The sequence below is a fragment of the Cydia amplana genome, chromosome 5 (genome assembly GCF_948474715.1).
Source record: "Cydia amplana chromosome 5, ilCydAmpl1.1, whole genome shotgun sequence".
In the NCBI taxonomy this organism is placed as follows: domain Eukaryota; kingdom Metazoa; phylum Arthropoda; class Insecta; order Lepidoptera; family Tortricidae; genus Cydia; species Cydia amplana.
This window is the reverse complement of record NC_086073.1, coordinates 12,751,169-12,776,321: the sequence shown is the minus strand read 5'-3', so window position 1 is coordinate 12,776,321 and position 25,153 is coordinate 12,751,169. Positions and strand designations below refer to the sequence as shown.

General features: G+C 36.7%; 1 protein-coding gene and 1 long non-coding RNA gene across 2 annotated transcripts in view; one reads left to right on the top strand and one right to left on the bottom strand.

Moving 5' to 3' along the window:
- The window catches only part of LOC134648085 (protein muscleblind-like), a 368,389-nt gene that overhangs the window by 322,643 nt on the left and 20,593 nt on the right, over positions 1-25,153 (bottom strand). The gene's annotated exons all lie outside the window — the stretch shown is intronic.
- Positions 17,524-21,139, top strand: LOC134648501 (uncharacterized). Its single transcript, XR_010096897.1, has 2 exons — positions 17,524-17,660; positions 20,878-21,139. It is a non-coding gene; the product is annotated as an uncharacterized LOC134648501 (long non-coding RNA).

Genomic DNA, 25,153 nt, shown 5'->3' with positions numbered 1-25,153 from the left:
AAGCTTCGATGCTGTTGTTGTAAACTTATTGTCGCTATAATCGCTTCGTCGACTCGAGCGGCATTGTGCATTCATACGTCTGATGTAGTTGAAAAGAAAATATTTTCTTGCCGAGTGCTGGCAAACTAAATCATTTGGAGGAAGAATATAAGTAACAGACAGATAGCGCAACTTGAGGTGAGAATAAAGTTTGAGTGGAAAAACTTATCCCTGGAAATCCGCATCCGCGAGCCGCGTCCCTGCCCCCGGGATACGTTTAACAATTTGTAAGTTATTTATTGTGCCCAGAAATATGATTAACCCTTTTAAATTTAACCGCTTTGCCAGTTTACCCGCTGTTTGTGATAAATTGCATGTCTTTGTTTCATAAATTAAAAAGAGATTGCCAACTTAAACGAGGTCCATAAAGGTGGGAAAACTGGGACAGATAATTTGGAGCATTACGCACCCCATGGTATTCATTCATCGGACATTTATTGAGGATAGTCTAGTAAACATTTAATTTGCTTTTACATTTTAGTATACATATCTGAGTTTGACTACTTTGTACCGCTAACAAATAAAACTCACTTTATCTTAGTCATTTTTGTCGGCATTAAAATCACGAAACTGCTTAATGTATGTTTGGTAAACTCTAACGTTTCTTGAGCAACTATTTTTCACAAGTTCTAAATATTTTGCAGTCGACGTGCTCGTTTCGAACAAAGTTGGTCGGGTTATTACAGCTAAACGAAACTATTACTTATGATAACTGAGTTAGCATGCAAATCTTAGTCCATTCGTGCTGCAGAGCTGCTTACATAGCACTATTTAGCTCCGGGTATTCTCTCACGCCACCTAGATGGCTCGGCATGCGACTCTCCGACCTCGCCTAAACATATTTCTGCATTTTGTTCTAGAATAACGGCCTTCAATGAAAGGTCATTTCAGCAATTGTACTATACTAAATATCACAGACCGTACATATTAATTTATTAATTATGCTATGGCATATATAAATCAAAATATTTACAAAATATTTAAAACTCACTTTTTTTTGTAAATTAGTCATAATTTTTATTATAGGTACAGTCACCAGCATAAATAAATGACTATGGGCAGCCGTGCAAAAATATCTGATGCTCCATTGGAGGCATAAGTATATGACGACACTACCTCGGTAAAAATATGTGATCCTTTGTGACCAGCAAAAATATCGTTAGTCCGTATCCGCATAAATATCGGATCGGGTCGCTTAAAAATATTTGATTACTCATAAAATTCAAAATTATGTGATTACTCTCATCTGGCATAAATATCTCTCCACTGTAAAAGCAAATACATCGGATGGACGACGGACCGCCTATTTATCTGACACGTTGGAAAATCACAAATATGTTATCGACCTTTAAAAACGAACCATACATGTTTGGTATAGAGCCGTAAATTGTATAAAGTGATTTGACAATTCACGAAAAGAGTGCCGACTTGTCATTGTATATGTCTGTCTCACATTATATTCTATCATCGATTTGACGGAATAAACTGGATATAATTTTGAATTGTAACGTATTGCAATCATGAATCTAGTATATAACTGGATCTGGCATGAGGGGTGGGGGAAATGACAAAACGGGATAGTCTTATGTATCTTTCAGTAGGAGTAGCAGCGAAAGCGCTATTATTGTTTGTCCTTGTCAGTCTCACAGGTTGACTTCTTCATCATTATTTTTTATGTAAGAAGGAGGTTTATTATACATTGTCTATTAAAAGTCTACCTGAATTATGTCACACTTTAAAATTGCAAATGAAATATGTGAGACAGACATATGCAATGACAAGTCTGCACTCTTTTCGTGAATTGTCAAATCACTACAAACAATGTAAGGCTCTATGCTATCCAGGTATGGTTCGTTTTTGCAGATTGATGACATATTTCATAATTTCGTGTCAGATATATAAAGTCTATTTTTTTATTCCGTAGACTGAAATGACAGTTAATTGTATGAACATGAAATGTCATTTCATACTATTAACTGTCATTTCAGTCTACCGAATAAAAAAATAGACTTTAGGCGGTCCGTTTGCCATCCGATGTATTTGCATTCACAGTGGAGAGATATTTATGCCAGATGAGAGTAATCACATAATTTTGATTTTTATGAGTAATCAAATATTTTTAAGCGATCCGATCCGATATTTATGCGGATACAGAGTAACGATGTTTTTGCCGGCCACAAAGCATCACATATTTTTACCGAGGTAGTGTCGTCATATACTTATGCCTCCAATGGAGCATCAGATATTTTTTCACGGCTGCCAACAGTCATATATTTTTGCTGGTGACTGTACACATACATATTTTTTATCTTACTTTATACAAATTAAAGGCTATCTGTATTCGAAACTAGATGCAATTAAAGCAGTTTATCTCTAAAACTAAAGAGGTTTCATTTAATTCAAATGAGCCCATGAATAAAAATACGTGGTTATACTAAAATGGGTGGCAGTTTTACGGGACTGAGTTTAAGTGAGTTAAGAAAATAGGTTTAACCGAGACCACGGAAATATTATTAAGTGCTGATAACTTTTGACCTTTACTCGTGAATTTACAATTTAAACAGCTAGGACATAAACGAGTTGAAGTCACTGAATCAAGGCAGACAGATTCAACTGGAAACTTCAGACTCTTAGTGAACAATTAAAATGTACGTAAATAATGTAAATAAAAGCTTTCCTTAACTTAGTTTACTTACCTTCGCTACAAATCAGATAGAACTTTGTTGATCGTTACCTGGCAAAGAGACGAAAACATTATTATTAACGTGAAATAACACTTTTCAGTGAAAATAAGTGATTAGTAAGATAACGACAGGTTACTATTGACATAACATGTATAGTAAATATTTGAAGTAGTTTCCACATTCAAGGACTATGGATTACAGGGCGGTCGAGTTACCAAACAAACATTCCGAAAAATACGCGTTGAAATAGCAAATGAAATATATATAGTTACCTCCATGAAAAAAGGTAAATATATGACACATAATAGAAGTCACGCAATCTCAAAGCTTCTTGAACGTGATGGATGTGAGACAACACACAATTTGTTAACTTATTGTGATCAGCTACCTACATTAGCGAAAACGAAAAGCTGCCTTGTCGGACGTTCCATTACTTTGGGAGGAAAAATTGTTAGTATTTTGAATTCTTGGTACGCACCTATCATTCTTTTTCATTATTTTTATACTCAGGCTTTTGGATTATAATACCTTGTCGTAGAAATTATTTAACTTTGTTTTGACATTGATTGATTTGCTTTTGTTATAAGGAATGCGGGTGTTGGGATTTGAATATATGGTTGAGTAAAGTTTGTTTAGCAATAACGCAAATATTGACCGTGAGGTTATGATGACTGAGGATGTTGCATATGCGGTATTGGAACTAGGGAACTCTAACACTAACACTAAAGTAATTGTTAGTTTACCAAATATATAAGCATTTAATTCTTTGTATGTAGGCATATGCTCCTTGATTGGTCATCTCATCTGCATTTAGATACTTATATTGCGAAACTCATGTAAAATAATTGCAGTCTTTGAGACACATATCTGTCATCTTTTCACTGATAAATAAAACACAGGTCAATATTTCCTAAGTAAGAAACAAGAGAGATTTTTGATTTTATTTAGCATATTTCTATCTAAAATATTATATTACCTATGGTAAAAATTAGGGTGCTGACTTTGAGTTTCAAAAATAAAGTGACAACAAGTCCTACATCTTATAATTTAGGATCCTTCGCCCACGATTGTATCAACTGGTGTTGAGGACTTCTGAATTCCCAAAATCAATAGCATTATTCCACATAATTAAACCAGATCCTTCATGTGACAAATCTAGTTTGTTAGTTGAGCATTGATACTAAAATTTACCTTTACGAACATCTATTTCTCGAAATCCAATGTACACTTTTTTACACAGTCGAAAAGTTTGTTCCCAACCAACTATCATTAATGTATTACATTTATTTATTTAATTTTATTTGCTTTAGTTACGGCACATCTTCGGCAAATGGCTTTTATTGGATATTTCATTAATTCATTACTAAAATTATCATTGCCTGTTTGACGCTAGTTTGACGGATTACTCGACTCGCAAGTTAGATGCAAGTTTTCTATAATTAGTTGTCATAGTCATAGTGACCTCGTTATTCGTAATACGCGGATTAGACTCTCGCGCGAGCCACGAGACGAGCCGCGAGCCGCGCCACGAGACGCGAGACCACCGCTTACACTCGCGTTCGGCTTGTCATTCGGTTATAAACCTTATGCCGTGCCGTTAGTGTTAAAATTATATTAGCTCGACGAGCTTGCGAGCCACGAGACGAGCCGCGAGCCCACCGCTTACACTAGCGTCTCGTGGCGCGACTCGCGGCTCGTCTCGTGGCGCGACTCGCGGCTCGTCTCGTGGCTCGCGCGAGAGTCTAATCCGCTTATTATAGTGCTCCGTAAAGTTTGACTATGAATACCACAGACCAAAGAGGTTTTATTATCGTGTCTCTTCCCCTAGTGCTTATAACTTTTTTTTTATGTATATCTCCATTGCTGGTCTGTAACGGATCCGATACGGTTGTTAGTTAGAATAATTCTTTTTAGTTACGCAATACAAATTTATTTGATTTTGAAGTTAGAAAATATATTTTACCTATATGTCTATTATTGTGGCGAACCCATAGCAAACCTCTTTGAATTTTGTTCGGTTCGCTTATACTTACTTTACTCTTTGGCTGTCACCAAGCTGTCACTATCGATAAGATGACAGCTATGACTGCTCGGTTTTATTACAAACATTACAAATTAATTAATTTATTTAAAATATTATAAATAATTAATGTCCGACTCAACAAACTTTGTTTTTGGGTCAGACTGTACGAAAGGGGGGGCTGGGACTTAGAATTTTTTTTGACAAAGTGGTATCATTATGACACTATTTTTAAATGATTGTAATGTGTAGATCACGTCAAAATAAGCATCTTTTATTGGAAAAACTTTTCTCTAAAATAAAAAATGGCCGAGTTAGACGCGACCAAAGATTGATGTTTTTAAAGGGAGTCCCAGCCCCCCCTTTGCTACAGTCCAACCTGTTTTTGATAATTGTTTTTATCGATTATGCAGTTCATTCGCGAAAAATGTTATTATTAGGAACAAATTAGAAAAAAGTATGATGAATAAGTAAGTACATATAAGTGTGTATCACAGACAAGACATCCTCTAGACTGAGCATAGTAACGCTACCCCCTCTGCCACTATATACGGTAGTTTTACTTCATCTTCGACTCAAAGTGTCAGAATCCCGTGCCGTGATTGGTCCGTGTCTTTGAACGGACCAATCACGGCACGGGTTTCGCTCACGTCGTCGTCCCCGCATCCCCGTATTTTTGGCAGCATCGGTTTCATGAAATAATTGCTCTAAACTCCGTCTAGGGGATTCCTAGTCTATGGTGTGTATAAAGCAGTTTTATGTTAAATACATCCGTAGCTAGAGGTACTTGTCTTTTCGTCACCGTCCTCGCGCAGTAAGATAATAAACAATAGATTTGGGAAATAATTTAGAATGTATTGAGTCTAATAAATGTATTCCAACACAGCATTAATTTCAGTGACGGCTCGACGGCCGCCCTAAAGTATTACCCAAGACAAAACCTATAAAGTACCCTAAACTTTCAATTAATTTGCTTAACGCACAATCTTGTACAACAGACTGACTACCTAGATTAGGAGGCAAAAAAAGAGTTATTAGTGTTATTACTGCCTCTTCGTATTGATTAAGTGACTAAGTGGCTCATTCTAAGTACTTTTAATGTTACCATTGTAAAGTTTATAAAAATAGTTGTAACTATTTAAAAAAAAAAATGCCCCAAGAATTTTGGGTTAAAATACTCGCAATAACTTAAGTCTTGCTGAAATATGAGGTACGTAGGGCGTCTAAATGTTCTGAGTTACGCAAAGTTCTTTGAAGTCCATTAAACTTACTTATATGAGACCCACTTTTGAAATTTTATAAAACTCCTATATCATCGTAAGACAAATTTAAATACGTATGTCAGATAAACCGTAGATGATCTTTTCAACCGTTGAAATACCTACGTGTATCACTGTGACAAGCCTTATTTAGTTTATTTTTAGTTAATTCAAGGAATACAAGAAAAATAATCTGAAAAATAATCTCCAGTATATAACAAAAAAGGATATCTGTTGTTTGCGCCACGTATTAAATACTTAACCTATGAATTCTGACCTCCTTGTCGGGTTTTCAATATAGACGGCAAGGCGATAATAAAAAGAGAAAAAAATGTCACATGTCACATCAATACATGTAAAATAAAACTCGATTCGACAATATTGTGTGTTGAAGAAAATGAAACCAAAGGGATCCCTATAATTAAGTATAAATACAACAAAATAAAGTGCCGCCGAATCAGTGGAGACTGGAGACTCTATAAGGAGGAAAACGCAGAACCAGTGCATGTAAGTTTTTCCGCATCCCCATTTTTTGGCCTTTGAACCGGTTTCCAAATTTACCTTTAAAAATATTACATAATAACCTTGTTGCTCACTGAATCGCGTAGGTACAAAATATAATTTCGGATTTCCTTTCGGTTTCTTAATTTTCAAAAAAATGTTCCCGTCATAATTCTATTTCAAAGTACGGTCAGTAAATTAATTTATTCTTATTGTCTGTTATTTTTATTTCATATTTCATTTACGCGTAGCGTGTGGGATTATTCATCACGCTACCTTATAAATGCGTTACAAATAAATTTCGTATTTTGTAACTGTCATATTGTGACATAATTTTCACGGAACATTTTTGCACACCATATTCGTTAAGTATATAATTTCAGTGTATTTTAAGTTACTAAATACACTCTACTAAACTGAAAGCTACGGGTAAATTATTCCTAAAAGCCTCAGTTTTTCATAAACTGTAATTAACCTATTGCGAAGGTTACACTTGTATTAAGGTATTATACAAGCGGAACGTTCGTATTTACTTCATTTTCCTTCGACTTGCATTAAGGTATTATACAAGTTGAATATAATTTATAATTATTTGTGCATCTTAGCACAAATTGTTCATATTTTTTCGTGCTGTCATAGTAATAACTAGGTAACCATGGCAACGCGACTTAAGCTCGCGGAAGCAAAACGTGCTCAATGTTTCATGCGTTTACAAAATATTTATGACATGATTCCAAAGTTAAGCAGTGACAAGAAGGCTTTCTCGCAGTTCATCGCGCAAGCTCGATTGGTCGATCAACTGAGAAAAGAATTTATAGAGTTGATGGATGAAGTCAATCTTCTGAACTTGGAGTTGGACCCGGAGTACATCGTCAACTACAACGCAATGAATGCGTTTGAAGATCTCTACTGCGTAATCAAATGTCAAATTTCAAAAATTGATGCACCTGCTCCGAGCCCTTCGACATCCAGGGATTCGAGCCATTCATGTAAGGACGACTCCATTAAAATCCCTCGGATTGAACTTCCTTCTTTCGATGGAGATATTCAAAACTTCCCATTCTTCTATGAAACATTTAAGCGTGTCATACATGAGAATAAAAAACTTACGGATTCTGAGCGTGTTCATTATTTGTTTAGTCATTTGACAGGAAAGGCAAAGTCGATCTGTGCGGGAGTTATACCTGCCGCAGAAAATTACAACACAGTTTGGGAAGCATTGATCGCGAAATATGATGATAAACGCGCATTAGCTACGTCATATTTAAACCAGCTGTTTTCGATGAAACCTGTCAACATCAACGGTCCTTCGGCATCTAATTTAGAAAAAATAATTGATTCGTTTGCTGCTACTATTTCAGCAATAAGACAACTCAAGCTCGAAAACTTAAGTGACTTTATTTTCATTCACCTGGGTCTTAAGTTATTAGATTCAGATACCACAAAGAATTTCGAGATGTCTATTCGGAATTCTTCTACAATGCCTACATATGACGAATTCATTTGTTTCGTTAGGGAACAAGTGAAGATTTTATATCGGACATCGCAACGAACGCCAACTAAGGCTGAAAGCGGCTCCGCTGCCAACACTAGCAGCGTGCGAGCTCCCCTCCCTCGCACGCCCCAAGCGTATGTTAGCACGCAAGGGCATGACAACGGAAGTTCATGTGCTATGTGCAAGAGTAATGATCACTCGCAACTTTATAATTGCAATAATTTCATGAAACTCACGCCTAACGAAAAATTTAATTTCGTTAAGGAAACTCACGCGTGCACTAATTGTCTGAACACGCATCATACTGCATCGAAATGTTCCTCGAAGAAAACTTGTCGTAAATGTAAAGGCAAACATCATACAACGTTACACTTCGAAAACTCAAAACCTGCAATGAATAACAACGAGTCCAAGTCTTCATCTAAGGATGATAGTGAAGCTAGCACAAGTTCATCCGTAAAGGACAACGGTGCCTCTGTATGTACTCATTCGGCATCGGGACAGACTACATCACCCTTGACGGAAATTCTCGCCACTGCTCAGGTACTCGCTAGTGGGCGTAACGGCAAGGACAAGGTTTTGAGATGTCTGCTGGATCCAGGATCACAGAAACATTACGTTACATTGAAGTGCTGCAAGAATTTAGGTCTTCCTGTACACAGCAGCCCAGTGACGTCAATAAATGGATTAGGTGGAACAACGATAACACAACCCATCCGAGGAAATGTCAACTTAACATTTAGGTCAAGATATGATCCTAAACATCAATATACTATCGAAGCGCTTGTTTTAGATGAGATCACGCCTGATTTACCGACCTGTCATATTGATCAATCTGCAACTGATCTGTTTGATAATTTACATCTAGCAGATGACTCTTGGGCGATTCCAGGTGAAATTGACGTACTTCTTGGTGTTAAGTTATTCACCAAATTGTTAATGTCAGATAAAATTGAAAACGAGCCTGGTTTGCCTGACGCTTTAGAAACTACACTGGGGTACATCATACTAGGCGATGCTCCCGCAGTTAACGCTTCCTACTCAGCAGCTGGGTATTTTACTTCGGTTGATGTCGGAAATTTAATGCAAAAATTCTGGGAAATTGAAGATTTGGATGGAGGAGTGATTCATAGTCCAGACGAGAAAAAAGCAGAAGATATTTTCAAGAATACAATCAATCGTTTGGAAGACGGACGTTATGAAGTAGCACTTCCGTTTAAATTGGACCCAAGCAATTTAGGCGATTCTTACAAGACTGCTGAACGCAGATTTTTAGCGCTTGAAAGAAAATTCGTCAAGCAACCTGAATTAAAACCAGCTTATGATGAAGTTATCCGTGAACATATTGATAAAAAATATTTATCTGAGGTTCCAAATGATAAGTCAAATGATGCTTATCACATACCCCACCACGCAATTGTCAAAATTGACAGAATAACCACAAAGGTTAGAATTGTGCTGGACGCTAGTGCACAGACCACAAGCGGTTTATCGTTAAATGACATACTTCACGCAGGACCAAGTCTTCAAGCTGACTTGTTCTGCATTCTCCTAAACTTACGATTGTTTGGTATTGCTATCACGTCTGATGTACGTCAAATGTATCTGTGTATTGACGTACGGGGGGAGGATCGTCCTTATCAGCGTATACTTTATAGGTTTAATCCTGAAGAAACTATAAAGGTATTTCAGTATAATAGGGTAGCCTTCGGTCTACGTAGCAGTCCTTTTCTGGCACTGCGAACTGTTAAACAGTTAGTAGCTGATGAAGGTGATAAATACCCACTCGCAAAGGAAATTGCATCTCGTGATATTTATATGGATGATGTAGCCAGTTCCGTTATTGATGAAGACCAAGCTATGCAAGCGACTAAACAACTGCTGGATTTGTTCTTGAAAGGTGGATTCCAACTGGCAAAGTGGTCGTCAAATTCTACAGCTGTTCTGAAAGAAATACCGAAAGGACTACATTTATCCCAAAGTGTCACCTTCGACGATGATACAACGTTGAAGATTTTAGGTCTGCGTTGGTATCCTGGTGAAGATGTATTCAAGTTCCAGGTTAGTCCCGACGATCGACCGTGTAGTAAAAGAAACATTCTTTCATCGGTAGCTCGACTATTCGATGTTCTGGGCCTAGTTGCCCCTGTAATTGTGTTCGCTAAGCTTCTAATAAAGGAGTTATGGCTTTTGAAAATTGATTGGGACGAATTGCCGCCTGATCATATTGTACGCCAATGGCAACAGTTCCAAGGTGAACTACCGCTACTATCTAACATTAGCATTCCCAGACATATTGGTGTCATTGAAAACTGTTCATTAACTATAGTCGGCTTTTCAGATGCTAGTGAAAGAGCTTATGGTGGAGTGGTTTATGCCTACGTCACTTTTCCTAATGATGACCGAGGTGTCATTAATTTAATTTGCGCTAAATCTAAGATAGCGCCCGTGAAGGTTGTCAGCCTAGCAAGACTGGAATTATGCGCAGCATTGCTATTGTCACAACTTATAAAAAGGGTGGTTGATACCTACTCAACCAGATACCCAATCGACTCTGTGTTGGCCTTCTCCGATTCAACAGTGACACTTTGTTGGATTCATTCGTCGCCTCATCGATGGCAAACTTTTGTGGCCAATCGAATTACCAAGATCCAAGATAACTTATCAAGCGATCATTTTTATCATATTAAGGGAACAGAAAATCCAAGCGACTGCCTGTCTAGAGGCTTAACTCCAGCTCAACTGGTGATCCATCCTCTATGGCTATCAGGCCCTCCATGGATGAAACTCCCGAAAAACGAATGGCCGATTCAGGCGTTTATACCAGACGAAGTCAACGTTCCTGAAGAAAAAACGATTTCTTTAGTGACTTGTGACAATTCGAACGACAACTTAATTTATGATTTGTCTAAACGGTTCTCGTCATGGGTTAAATATGTACGCACTATTGCCTATATCTTAAAATTTATAAAACGATTACCTAAAGGCCCTATTAGTGCTGATGACTTAACAGCAGCCGAATTAGAAATCGTACGAGCTCTACAAAGAGTTTATTTCAGTCAACATATTTTAGATATGACCCTGAAAAAAGGGTTTACAAAAGCTTTAGCAAGCCTGAAGCCATTTATTCAAGATGGAATCCTTCGCGTCGGAGGACGTCTCAGTAATTCTGATGAAGATTACGATTATAAACATCCTTTGTTATTGCCACGTCGTGATCACATCATTAACCTACTGGTCGATTATTATCATCGACACCATTTACATTCAGGACCTGAAACTCTTATATCTATTATGCGACATCGATTCTGGATCATAGCAGCTCGATGTATTATTCGTCATCGCATTCATTTATGCAATCACTGCTTCCGGACCAAGCCAAAGGCTAACTCCCCAATGATGGCAGATTTACCAGCATGCAGGGTAAATCAAGTTGAGAAAGCCTTTATACATACTGGCTGTGATTACGCTGGTCCGTTGTATTGTACACCTGTTCGACGAAGAGGCGTGAAGAGTCAAAAGGTTTATTTGTGCTTATTCACATGTCTCACAACGCGAGCAATTCATTTAGAACTTGCAACTGACTTAAGTACAGCAAGCTTTATGTCAGCATTTAAGCGGTTTTTATCCAGACGTGGTCCTGTAAAATATATGTACAGCGATAACGGAACCAACTTCCAGGGAGCCAATACATATTTGCAAGAACTTCATAATTTCCTTGCGAATGAGTATCGAGACGCTTGGGAAACTGAACTATCAGCCAATAAAATAATTTGGCGATTTATTCCCCCCAGTGCTCCACATTTTGGAGGATGTTGGGAAAGTAACGTTAAATGCGTCAAATCACATTTGTTTCGTACAATAGGTAAACAAATCTTGTCATTTCAGGAATTAATGACAGTTCTATGTGAAATTGAGGCTTTATTAAATTCTAGACCGCTATCCGTGTTAAGCTCTGATCCAGCTGAACCTTCCGCATTGACGCCAGCTCATTTTCTTAATGTTACTCCATTGAAATATCTTCCAGCTGCGTCTGTTGCGGAGGTAACATCTGATCATCTTTTGCAAAGATATCAATTATTAGATCGCTTAACGCAATCATTTTGGAAGAGGTGGCGCGATGAGTATTTGCACACGTTGCAAACCAGACAAAAATGGAATACTCCTTCTCAGCCTATTAAGGAAGGAACTGTTGTAGTCATCCTTCAAGATAATGTTATGCCTCTACATTGGCCGTTAGGTCTTATAACTCAACTCTTTCCAGGCAAGGACGGTATTGCCAGAGTTGCTTAGTTAGTTAGTTAGTTTAGTTAGTTAGTTCCCATCTGTTAAGCAAAAAGTAAGATACAAAAATCTAGGACATTTAAATAGCTACAAAAAAGTTTTTGGTAGTCTAAATAATTAAAGTTAATTAGCAGGGTATTTTCCTGTTATTTTGATTATTTCTGTTTTTGCCCACAACTTTGTCTGGGTGTAATGATAAAGATGATGAATAATAAAAACTATCTTATGTACTTCCTCGGGCCTCAAACTAATTCTTAGTTAAATAATAAATATTTTGTTATTTACGTACGTGTGAAGGGTTTGTTTAGGCCCAGTTCTACAGTTTTTTTTTTAAATATTTTACAGATTCCCAATTCTACATAATTTGATTTTTACGGAATCTTAATGCTACATATTCCCAATTCTACATAAATATATCTATTCATATGCAAAATTCTATATAAGCTTGTCATAACATTCATTCATTCTTTTAAAATACAGTCGAATGTACAGTACTAAAGAATTTGAAAGTTAGAAGAAGTAAGTTTAGGCTGTGGCGTGGCCGGGATGAGTGCGATAATGGCGTGTCACTCATGCGGCACTGTATGCTACAGATTTACATCCCCGTGATTTATGACTTCTTCATACACAGGAAAAAATATACAGGGGGCTGTATAGTGTCCGCATAAGGGCGTACATGGGCGCTAGGCCCGGGAGCTACACAAAACTCATATTTAAAATGGTCATACCTACTAAACGCATAATAATACAAATCTTTGATTGGAATTTTGAATCATTGCAACAGAAGCTTACACTAAATATTTAAATGCGTAATCATATTAGATTTTTATACTTTTCTAATATGAACATTGAACAGTACCTATTATAATAATTGCGGCCCTGACCACTTGGGCCTTGCCCCGCTGCTGGCGGCACCCTAGATAAAGTTATTTTATAATGTGTTTATAATATTTTTTATATTTTTTTGTAAGTGTTTTTATATTTTAATTGTATATCCATATTGTAATAAAACCTAACTTAGACGAAAAATAAATAAAGAGGATATTAATTGAATCAGTAACATGACGACGGTAATTTAAAAAGTTTTTATCTTGTTAGTATAAATAATAATATAATAATAAATAAATATTATAGGACTTTCTTACACAGATTGACTAAGTCCCACAGTAAGCTCAAGAAGGCTTGTGTTGTGGGTACTCAGACAACGATATACAGGGTGGTCCAAACCTTGACGTCCAAAAATTTTTTTTAGATTCCTCTAGTCGTGGGCTATCAGAATATACCCCATGTATATTAGCCGATTTTTTGTAGTTTTCGAGTTATGAATTTTTGAAGTTTTTTTTGGTGAAAATTTTGGGGGTGAAGTAATTTACTCATAAAAAAAAACTATTAGATTTTTTAAGATGTTTCTTCTTGTAACATACTCCTAAATAAATGACGTAATTATTAAAAAAAAATCAGCGTCCTCACGTTGATACAAGTTGTAAAAAAACATGACAGAAATATTTTTTTTACACTCAGGCATGTCAAGCTTAGATTTTGCGCTTAAATAAAAAAAAATACAAGCTGTTACAAGGACTTCTGCTGATTTTAAAAACTGATAGACCCTAAGTGTTTTACAAAAAGGTAAAAAAAAGTGACACTTAATAGTCGAAATTTGACAGAATCGGCACTCAAAGGAGCTGAGGTCGAAAGTTCCCAAATTAGTGAATCACAAAAAAATACGGTTTTATTATTCCTAACTTTAATAAAACACAGAAATGACCACGATGCATCAATGTTGTGACATGCGATAAGCGAATCATCATTTGGGTAAGCTTAATCATTATCTTAACTGGACCGGTGTCGCGGCGGGTTGTTATCTACAAAGGGTTCATTTTTACCTGCTCCCACCCCGCCGACTACTGTCTCCATACACACTATTGTTTAATAAGTTCACCTCTTTACACACCCACACACACAACCCATACACAAAACCCACACACACACACACACGCGCACACGCACACCCACCCACTCACACACGCACGCACACGCACACCCACCCACACGCGCGCACACACACACACACACACACACACACTTTAATGCGTGTGCGGGTGTGTGTGTGTGTGTGGGGGGGGGTGGGTGTGCGTGTGCGTGTGCGCGTGTGGTGTGTGCGTGTTTGTGTGTGTGTGTGTGTGGGTTTTGTGTGTGGGTGGGTGGGTCGGTGGGTGTGTGTGTGGGTGTGTAAAGAGGTGAACTTATTAAACAATAGTGTGTATGGAGACAGTAGTCGGCGGGGTGGGAGCAGGTAAAAATGAACCCTTTGTAGATAGATAAGATAAGATAAAGATAAAAGATAGTTTATTCAAGTAGGCATAATTACAATGCGCTTATGAACGTCAAATAAAGCTAGGTAGACCGGCTCCAACCCTACACCTCTGCCCCGAGAAGATTTAAATCCCCCCTCAATTGGAGGAGGGTATCCCAATATGGGACCGGCAACAAACTCGGCGGGACACATCTTTTCAAAAATAATTACATCTTATAATTAACATGCATTACGAGAAAATAAGGGAAAAAATACAATTTAAATTACTATAGAATTCATGCAATTATACACATAAGGTGTAATAGAAATTTGATTTAGAAAATATACATATGTACATGGAATCATACAAAATCGTAGCTCTTTCAGAAAACATATCAAATTCTTACAAAAGGAAAAGAAAATAAAGTTATTAAAAGAAATGGGAAAACATATTATATAAATCTGATTGATTATTATTAATTACCAACATATAATATTTGATGTGCTTTCCTGCTTACCTGAGCTGTGTCACCTATAACTCTATACATAATACAATGTTTTTAATTGCTACTACTTTTTATTAGTTAGTTTCTGGTTTGGACCATGCATGTTTGTCTGTCAAGTAGTCCTCGACTCTGTAATAAGCTTTTAACATCAATGACTTTTTTAAGTAATTCTTAAGAGCTGGAAAGGGTAATCTTAAAGCATCCTCAGGTAACTTGTTATACGTAAAAATGAATGCATTGCCCAACGAATGACTTTTGTACTTTACGGACACGAAACTTTCTGATAGCAAGCTTATTTCTATTTCTAGTGTTAAAGTTATGGACATCAGAATTCTTAGTGAAGGAGTCTAGATTCTTAATAACATAAATAATACTATCATATATGTATTGGGAAGCTACAGTTAAAATATTAATTTCTTTGAAAAGTTCTCTTAATGATTCACGCGCTCTTAAGTTATATATAGAACGAATGGCTCTCTTTTGTAAGACAAATATAGTCTGTATGTCAGCTGCTTTGCCCCAAACCAGAATACCATATGACATTACACTATGAAAATAACTATAATAAACAAGGCGAGCTGTTTCAACATTAGTCAGTTGTCTAATTCTCCTCACGGCGTAAGCGGCCGAACTTAATTTGTTAGCTAGTGTTCCGATATGAGGACTCCATTGTAGATTTTTGTCCAATGTTAAACCAAGAAACAGAGCTTTATCTACCATCTCTAAGCATTCATTATTCAAAAGTATTTTAGTATCGACTGGTTTAACATTCGGCAAAGAAAATCTAATACATTTGGTTTTCTTAGCATTAAGAAGCAAATTGTTCATAGTAAACCAGTTAAGTACATTAACGAGTGTGCTGTTAATTACACTATAATCGGTAGATTTCCGATCAACCTTAAAAAGTAATGATGTGTCATCAGCAAAAAGAACTATTTCACAAAGATTTTCTACTATACATGGCAAATCATTTATATAAACCAAAAACAGGAATGGACCCAAAATAGAACCTTGCGGCACTCCTAATTGGACTACAGCTCCGCTAGACTGGGTTTTGTTTACAACAACTGTTTGTGTTCTATTGCTAAGGTAAGAAGACATAAAGTTTAGGGCATTTTCTGACAGACCATAGTGTTCTAATTTCAAAATGAGCGTTCCATGATCCACACAATCAAATGCTTTAGAAAGATCACAAAATATGCCAATTGCATCACAAGAATTTTCCCAAATATTATAAATATGTTTAATGAGTACCGAAGCAGCATCGGTCGTGGAACGGCCCTTTGTGAAACCATATTACTTTTACTTTTACATTGATTACCTTTAAACATTTTAGTTATAAAAATTGATTATAGTATAATTTGATTTTACTTAAATAATTTAATAAAAATATTGATTGATAACAACCCGCCGCGACACCGGTCCAGTTAAGATAATGATTAAGCTTACCCAAATGATGATTCGCTTATCGCATGTCACAACATTGATGCATCGTGGTCATTTCTGTGTTTTATTAAAGTTAGGAATAATAAAACCGTATTTTTTTGTGATTCACTAATTTGGGAACTTTCGACCTCAGCTCCTTTGAGTGCCGATTCTGTCAAATTTCGACTATTAAGTGTCACTTTTTTTTACCTTTTTGTAAAACACTTAGGGTCTATCAGTTTTTAAAATCAGCAGAAGTCCTTGTAACAGCTTGTATTTTTTTTTATTTAAGCGCAAAATCTAAGCTTGACATGCCTGAGTGTAAAAAAAATATTTCTGTCATGTTTTTTTACAACTTGTATCAACGTGAGGACGCTGATTTTTTTTTAATAATTACGTCATTTATTAAGGAGTATGTTACAAGAAGAAACATCTTAAAAAATCTAATAGTTTTTTTTTATGAGTAAATTACTTCACCCCCAAAATTTTCACCAAAAAAAACTTCAAAAATTCATAACTCGAAAACTACAAAAAATCGGCTAATATACATGGGGTATATTCTGATAGCCCACGACTAAAGGAATCTAAAAAAAATTTTTGGACGTCAAGGTTTGGACCACCCTGTATATATAATATACAAATACATAAATACATAGAAAACACCCAAGACTCAGGAACAAATATCTGTGTTAATCACACAAATTAATGCCCTTACCAGGATTCGAACCCAGGACCGCGGCTTAACAGGCAGGGTCACTACCCACTAGGCCAGACCAGTCGTCATCACGTAAGTATCAACAGTATCTTCACGTAAGCTGTTTAACAATGGTTATGTAAAGTTTGCATTATATCAGGTCATTACATCACCACGTATACCGTAGAGTTGTATTATAGTATTAAACCCTACTTAAAGACATGTTTGTGTTATACTGTATTTAACATTTCAACCAATCTTAAATAAAAAGTAAACATCAACCTTTTAAACGTACTGTAATTTGCAATTTGAATACGCAGACAAATTAATCCAGCGAAAAATGAAGTAAAAGGACGCAGAGTGGCGTGAGAACGACGGTCTCCCGAAATATGTGGCGAAGGATACCACGCAATCTGCACGTGACGCGCGAACTGCCGGAATTACTCGCTTCTAACTTAAGGTTATACACACACTTTTTAATTGTTATATTGTAGTTTAAATAATGAGTAGCTTTTATTACTCGTATATAATCCACCACTCCTTTCGTCGGAGAAATAAGGTAAATAGGTAATTATTTACCAACCCGAAGCTGCCCATCCGAAAACTAACCCAATTTTGCAATTTTAACACGCTGTTATTTTGAATATCGGTTGTACTTATAATAAATCTTGCTGTTATGTTTATCATCACACTGAACACTAAACGGTCCAAATGTCACCACTAAGTACAGGTACAAATGAAGTGTGTGCCACTTTGTTATTCAGTTCGCGTACTTCAATTTCAACAAAGGTGGCGTTTGTTATACCATAACAAAGAAAATCTCGGAAAACATTTGGACAGAAATAAAAAAAAATCTTCACTAACTAATTTTCGTTTTCGCGTCTCCTGTGAATACTCGTGAACGTGTGGAAAATATCTGAGGTCCTTTGACGTGTTTTCGCTTGTAGGGAGATAATAACCTGTCTTGTTTCGCGCCGTACGTCATGCCCCGCCGTTTCTGTCTCTGAGCGTGCAACAGAGAGGGATACCGCTAGGCGGAATGTCGGTTTGTCACTAACGCATCATTTGCACTGTTTGCCAGACCGTTATATGAGCTTGTTTTTGGCAAACTTGCTGGCGTATTGAGAGGGCCGCCTTTCAGGCCGGCTCGGGGAGCTTTAAGTTCACGCAGGAGAATTGGTTGCCTTCATTACAATTAACGGGCTCTGTTTTCGTGTCTGGCGAAATACTGTTATTTAGACTAATTAACCGAGTATTGTGATGTGATAGGGGGGAGAATAACAAAGGTTTTAAGTTCCATTCCGGTGCTTATAGCCAACAGTACAATACAAAACTTGCTTCGCAAATTGTAATGGCTACGACTGAAATAGCTATCATTCGCGTTGATAATATGTATTAAGTCTTCGATCAACACGGGCTTCCGACACGTCGGAAGGGATAGGCCCAAGCGATGTCTTGACATTCAAATCATTCTGCCATTTTTCGCGGGGGGGAACGTGCACACAGTCGCACTTCTCACACACTTACATACAAAATCCAATCTGTAATGACGACACAAATACATAGAAAATGACACACGTCAAAGACAAATCTTGCAAACCTCGATCTCTTTTTGTGTACGGACGAGTCACAAGTATGACAACACGCACACTAACACAGTTACGTCGAAGAATGTTATTGTATTCTGAGAGATGAGATGTCGCTCGACCGATCCGCAATTTGTACTGGGCGAGCAAAATCGATAAATCCAACAATTTCATGAGACTAAAATATAATAATTGTGTTTAAATGTAATGAAACGTATGATATGTAAAAAAAATATTACATGTGAAATGTAACACCTTCTTTTTGTAAATTTGATGTCCCCAACCTCTTTTTACAACAAAAAACCGAGCAATTATTATTTTTTCTGCTGCTGTGTTCACTCGCGCGTCTGGACTCGGTCTAGTTTAAAATCCGAGCGCAACTAGTTTTATTACCCGCGCTAGATCAGTTGATCTTGTACCTAGGCAGAGGGGAAATAGTGCGAATGCCGCATCCCTTCCGTGTTGATCGAAGTATTAAGTAATGAAAAAGTTTGAAAGCATTTTTTTATTTAAATATGCTAGTTGCATGCATGAATATATCGAAAATACACACTATTTAAACATGTACTTTAACGGTTTATTTAAAAAGTTATTTTTGAAAATATTATTTTATTGGTATTTATTTTAAATTCAATAAAGTAAATATACTTATTTCGGTTTTATAAAAGTAATTTTATATCACATTGATGGAAATTTGACAGAACAATCTCTTAGAGAATAAATTCGCAACGATATGTTAAAATATTCTCGAGCTCAATTTGCGTTGAAAATGTGTCCCTCCCCTGTAATGGCTAAATGTATATTAATGTGCGTCCCCGGCCACTACAGTAATATTGTTTTCTTTTTATTATTTGACCTCTAAAGCTTTTACTATAGTGAGCTAGTACCGAGGCGTTTCCGTTTACGGTTTCAAGTAATTTCATTGTATTGTGTATGTAGGCAACAAAGACGGCAATGCTAAGAATCTAGCGGGGCTGTTCATAAATTACGTCATCTATTTTTGACGATTTTTGACCCCCCACCCCTAAAATCATCCAAAAATCATGCTTCGAATGACCCTGTCTCCTCCTACGTCATGCTACCATTATCCGATGTCGATCCCCCCCCCCCCCCCCCCCAATTTGAAATGACGTATTATGTAATATGAAACATTAGTCAGTATTATGAAACATTGTCCTAATGTACAGCCGTATTGAAAATTGGACTACTTTACGACTAGCTCGCCAACCTCAACTACTTAGATGTTTTTTGAGCAACATGTTTCTCATGTTGTAGGAAATTAAAAAATATATAAATATGATTAAAAAAATATATAATTTTATGTATGATTACAAAGAGTTTTATACTTAGTTAAATTTGTCTAATATTATAATGTTATGATAAAAACAGAAATTCGATTGTCCTCGGTTATAATATGAAAATATGGGTACTTATAGGTATTATTTGCCATTAGTACCTATTATACAAATAGGTAAAATTGCTAGTGGGTGGATCATTTTTTTTGTTCTTATTCTTTATCGTCTGCCAGGCGACAATATGCTAAGTAAATGATCCATTATGGAATAAGTATAACTACTATTTCCATAATGGCTAATATTTTACATACCTACCTTAGAACGAGGGTTTTAAGAGTGACCCAGGAGACGGTTACCATGGAAACGAGTGGCAAGATCAAGTTGATTCACTCTACTAAATTGTATAACAATAAACGTAGGTATTTTGTTTGCAATTTACAAATTTCCCTTAAGGACCCCAAATTGTAGTACGGACGAAAGCAAAAGCCATGGCATCGTTAATCCCCTTAGGTTAATTCAACAAAAATAATCTCAATTTAAAAAGCAAATTAGATGAGTCGGTAATACCTCGGGCTCATTCTCTTTCGTCCAATGATGACGTAAGAATTTCATTACAGGAGAGTTCCCCTGCGCCCGCTGGCCCTTTTTCAAGAGGATTAAGTTGTAATCCTACAGGAGGACTGAAATCATTCATTACAATGCATTTCCTAGCTTTATTATGTCCAACACAATGTTTTCACTGCCCGATAATGGATTTAAATTACTTTTTAAATGTGATTCATATGGTAAATTTCAGCAGCGTGGCATGTTAGGGTGACCGCACACTAAAGCCGATGGAGAAATAATTGACCTCCAACTGCGAGGTGACGTAAAAATTAAATGTGCGCAGACTTTATTTAGTTTAATAACCGGACAAGTGTATAAATTATCCGTATTAAAGTGGAACAAATTATCTGTCACGAAAACAACTTGTTTATTAATTACAGAAAGAGCTACTGTAAACATCGTTGTGTAATTAATTGAGCCAAGTGTTGTTAATTTGATATTTATTATATGTTTTACTACAAATTGAATACTATATACAACACTAATTTCAAAGTTAGTTGTAACAGGGCGATATTCAATATCAATATATATTTAATTCTTAACAATATACATTGTGTCGAATAATACATCAACAGTATTAGTTACATACATACATCTAATCACGCCTATTGCTACGATCCTGATAAACCTCTTTCGCTTCCGTTACTAAGTTAGATAACTTCACACAAAGGCGGCGCTTTGGAAATTTTGCGAGAGAAGAAAATATGCCCGCACATACTTAATCACTTTATATCAATTTCATTAAAAACACACATGATAATAAAATATTTATAAATGTGATAACACAATACAAAGTAACAATCACTATGTCTAAATAAAGGGATAACATTAATAGAATAACGAAAACTGTTAATTAGAGACGAATCCATCAACATACGAAGTCCTAATTCGACGTAACTCAAACAGTGGGCGCTGGGCGCACACAAGGGCAACTCGCGATGAGCCCTGGTATTAAATCTAGATTACCGTTTGGCGTTTCCGCCCGGCTGGATAATCAACGCGACTATATTAAAGCTATCACTCAGGCGCATGACAAGCACGAACCGCGCGTGACGTCACCATACTCGCCAATCGAACGTAAATTGTCGAGTATTGTCGTGACAATTACGAATTTACATGAGTTATGGTACGACCCTGCTTGAAAAATGGCTCTGGGTGTTTTTAATTGTTCTTGTTGCCTGCCGATTGGGCTGCACTGAACGTTTCACTTTTCCGGTTCTTTTTTAGTTTGATGTGCTATTTCAGTTTCCATGGAATATAATAATATTTAAATAGAAGAATAGGTAACATGCGACTTTAAATAAGTTTTGTCAAAAATTTCATTTATGGCACAAGCTTTTATCGCTGACTGTACTTTTCTTACGACAGACAACTAATACTCATCGAGACAATTCTAAAAACCCCTAACACAATTAGGTTGCGTTGTTTCATCACAGAGTTCCTATGGCCACTCCTGTCTCCATCATCAGATCAGCTCGATGGTACCATAATATTGCATTGTCACCCGACTTACATGTGTATGCAAAATTTCAGCTCAATCGGAAACCGGGAAGTGGATCAAATTTAACTTGCAAGATTCCATTACATAGTTACAATACAGGTCGACCTAATAAAAGCTTGTTAATAAAAGCGGCCAAGTGCGAGTCGGACTCGCCCATGAAGGGTTCCGTATTTAGGCGATTTATGACGTATAGAAAAAAACTACTTACTAGATCTCGTTCAAACCAATTTTCGGTGGAAGTTTACATGGTAATGTACATCAAATATTTTTTTTAGTTTTATCATTCTCTTATTTTAGAAGTTACATGGGGGGGGACACACATTTTACCACTTTGGAAGTGTCTCTCGCGCAAACTATTCAGTTTAGAAAAAAATGATATTAGGAACCTCAATATCATTTTTGAAGACCTATCCATAGATACCCCACACGTATGGGTTTGATGAAAAAAAATTTTTGAGTTTCAGTTCGAAGTATGGGGAACCCCAAAAATGTATTGTTTTTTTTTCTATTTTTGTGTGAAAATCTTAATGCGGTTCACAGAATACATCTACTTACCAAGTTTCAACAGTATTGTTCTTATAGTTTCGGAGAAAAGTGGCTGTGACATACGGACGGACAGACAGACGGACAGACAGACAGACAGACAGACAGACAGACATGACGAATCTATAAGGGTTCCGTTTTTTGCCATTTGGCTACGGAACCCTAAAAAGCGGCCAAGTGCGAGTCGGACTCGCCCATGAAGGGTTCCGTATTTAGGCGATTTATGACGTATAAAAAAAAACTACTTACTAGATCTCGTTCAAACCAATTTTCGGTGGAAGTTTACATGGTAATGTACATCATATATTTTTTTTAGTTTTATCATTCTCTTATTTTAGAAGTTACAGGGGGGGGGGACACACATTTTACCACTTTGGAAGTGTCTCTCGTGCAAACTATTCAGTTTCGAAAAAAATGATATTAGAAACCTCAATATCATTTTTGAAGACCTATCCATAGATACCCCCCACATATGGGTTTGATGAAAAAAAAATTTTTGAGTTTCAGTTCGAAGTATGGGGAACCCCAAAAATGTATTGTTTTTTTTCTATTTTTGTGTGAAAATCTTAATGCGGTTCACAGAATACATCTACTTACCAAGTTTCAACAGTATTGTTCTTATAGTTTCGGAGAAAAGTGGCTGTGACATACGGACGGACAGACAGACGGACAGACAGACAGACAGACAGACAGACATGACGAATCTATAAGGGTTCCGTTTTTTGCCATTTGGCTAGGGAACCCTAAAAAGCGGCCAAGTGCGAGTCGGACTCGCCCATGAAGGGTTCCGTATTTAGGCGATTTATGACGTATAAAAAAAAACTACTTACTAGATCTCGTTCAAACCAATTTTCGGTGGAAGTTTACATGGTAATGTACATCATATATTTTTTTTAGTTTTATCATTCTCTTATTTTAGAAGTTACAGGGGGGGGGGACACACATTTTACCACTTTGGAAGTGTCTCTCGTGCAAACTATTCAGTTTAGAAAAAAATGATATTAGAAACCTCAATATCATTTTTGAAGACCTATCCATAGATACCCCCCACATATGGGTTTGATGTAAAAAAAATTTTTGAGTTTCAGTTCGAAGTATGGGGAACCCCAAAAATGTATTGTTTTTTTCTATTTTTTGTGTGAAAATCTTAATGCGGTTCACAGAATACATCTACTTACCAAGTTTCAACAGTATAGTTCTTATAGTTTCGGAGAAAAGTGGCTGTGACATACGGACGGACAGACAGACGGACAGACGGACAGACGGACAGACGGACAGACAGACAGACAGACATGACGAATCTATAAGGGTTCCGTTTTTTGCCATTTGGCTACGGAACCCTAAAAACGGAGGCTGGCACTGGCAGAATAGTTTTCATAGAAACGGTAGTGTTTAAGCCAATTATTGTGGGACTAACTGCCGTATTCGAACTTTAAGATATTCACAAGAGACGACACGTACTAGATCCATTCTAGATACGTTATAGTTTAGATTTCAATTAGTTCTCTTTTACAGCGCAATTCGGGCAACCAATGTCACTTTTACGATAGATCGTGTTTGATATCTATTAGATGTGAATTAGATCTCCAAGTAATATCTTGTGAAAATCGTTCAAGAGTATCTCCAGAATTGCGGAAATGTCAAATTTGACAGGTTAGATCTTAAACATATCGTTATCGTATCTTGGCGATGTCTAATAGATGTCTATTACAAAATCCGAATCGGGCCCTAAGTTACCGAAACTTGAAAGCTTATTTAATCAGCGGTAGCAACACAATCGAATAAGCTGGGAAAATGCTATAAAGATGATTATTAAATAAAAGTATCCGTACTATCCGTAGATTAATTGCGTAGAAAGGGTTGTATCGGAATGAATCGGATTATTGTGTTGTTGTGCTATAGAAGGGACGCCCACTTATCGTTTTGACGTAGACGATACGGTTCGAGCTATATTAGGTGTGATTGACGGTGACCTTTCTGAATTTAAGTATTTACCTACTAGAATCTATTCTATGTTTAAAACCAATTTTCAAATAAGGTTTTGAGATATTGCATGTTAAGGACATTGTCCTTACGACTTTTAATGGCTTTAAAAAGCTAAGAATGCACACGTTACACCTGGGGCTTATTAACCGTATTCAGGCTGAAATATCCGTCAACTACGAAGCGAGCTACCCGTACCCGTAGGTATGTATAAAAATTAAAAGTTTGTACCTATTCAGTTCCAAGCTTTAAGCTTTTGCTGTTGGTCCGCGCTTTATCGTAAGTAAACAAAACAACGAATGTTTTCGTTTAAAGCCTCTCACTATTTTATTCCACCAGTTTCCATCATAATTAAACACTATCTTTCCATAACGGCATCAGGCTTTGTCATGATTACTGACGCTAGGGCATTTAGCCCGCGATACGTTCTCATTCGGAA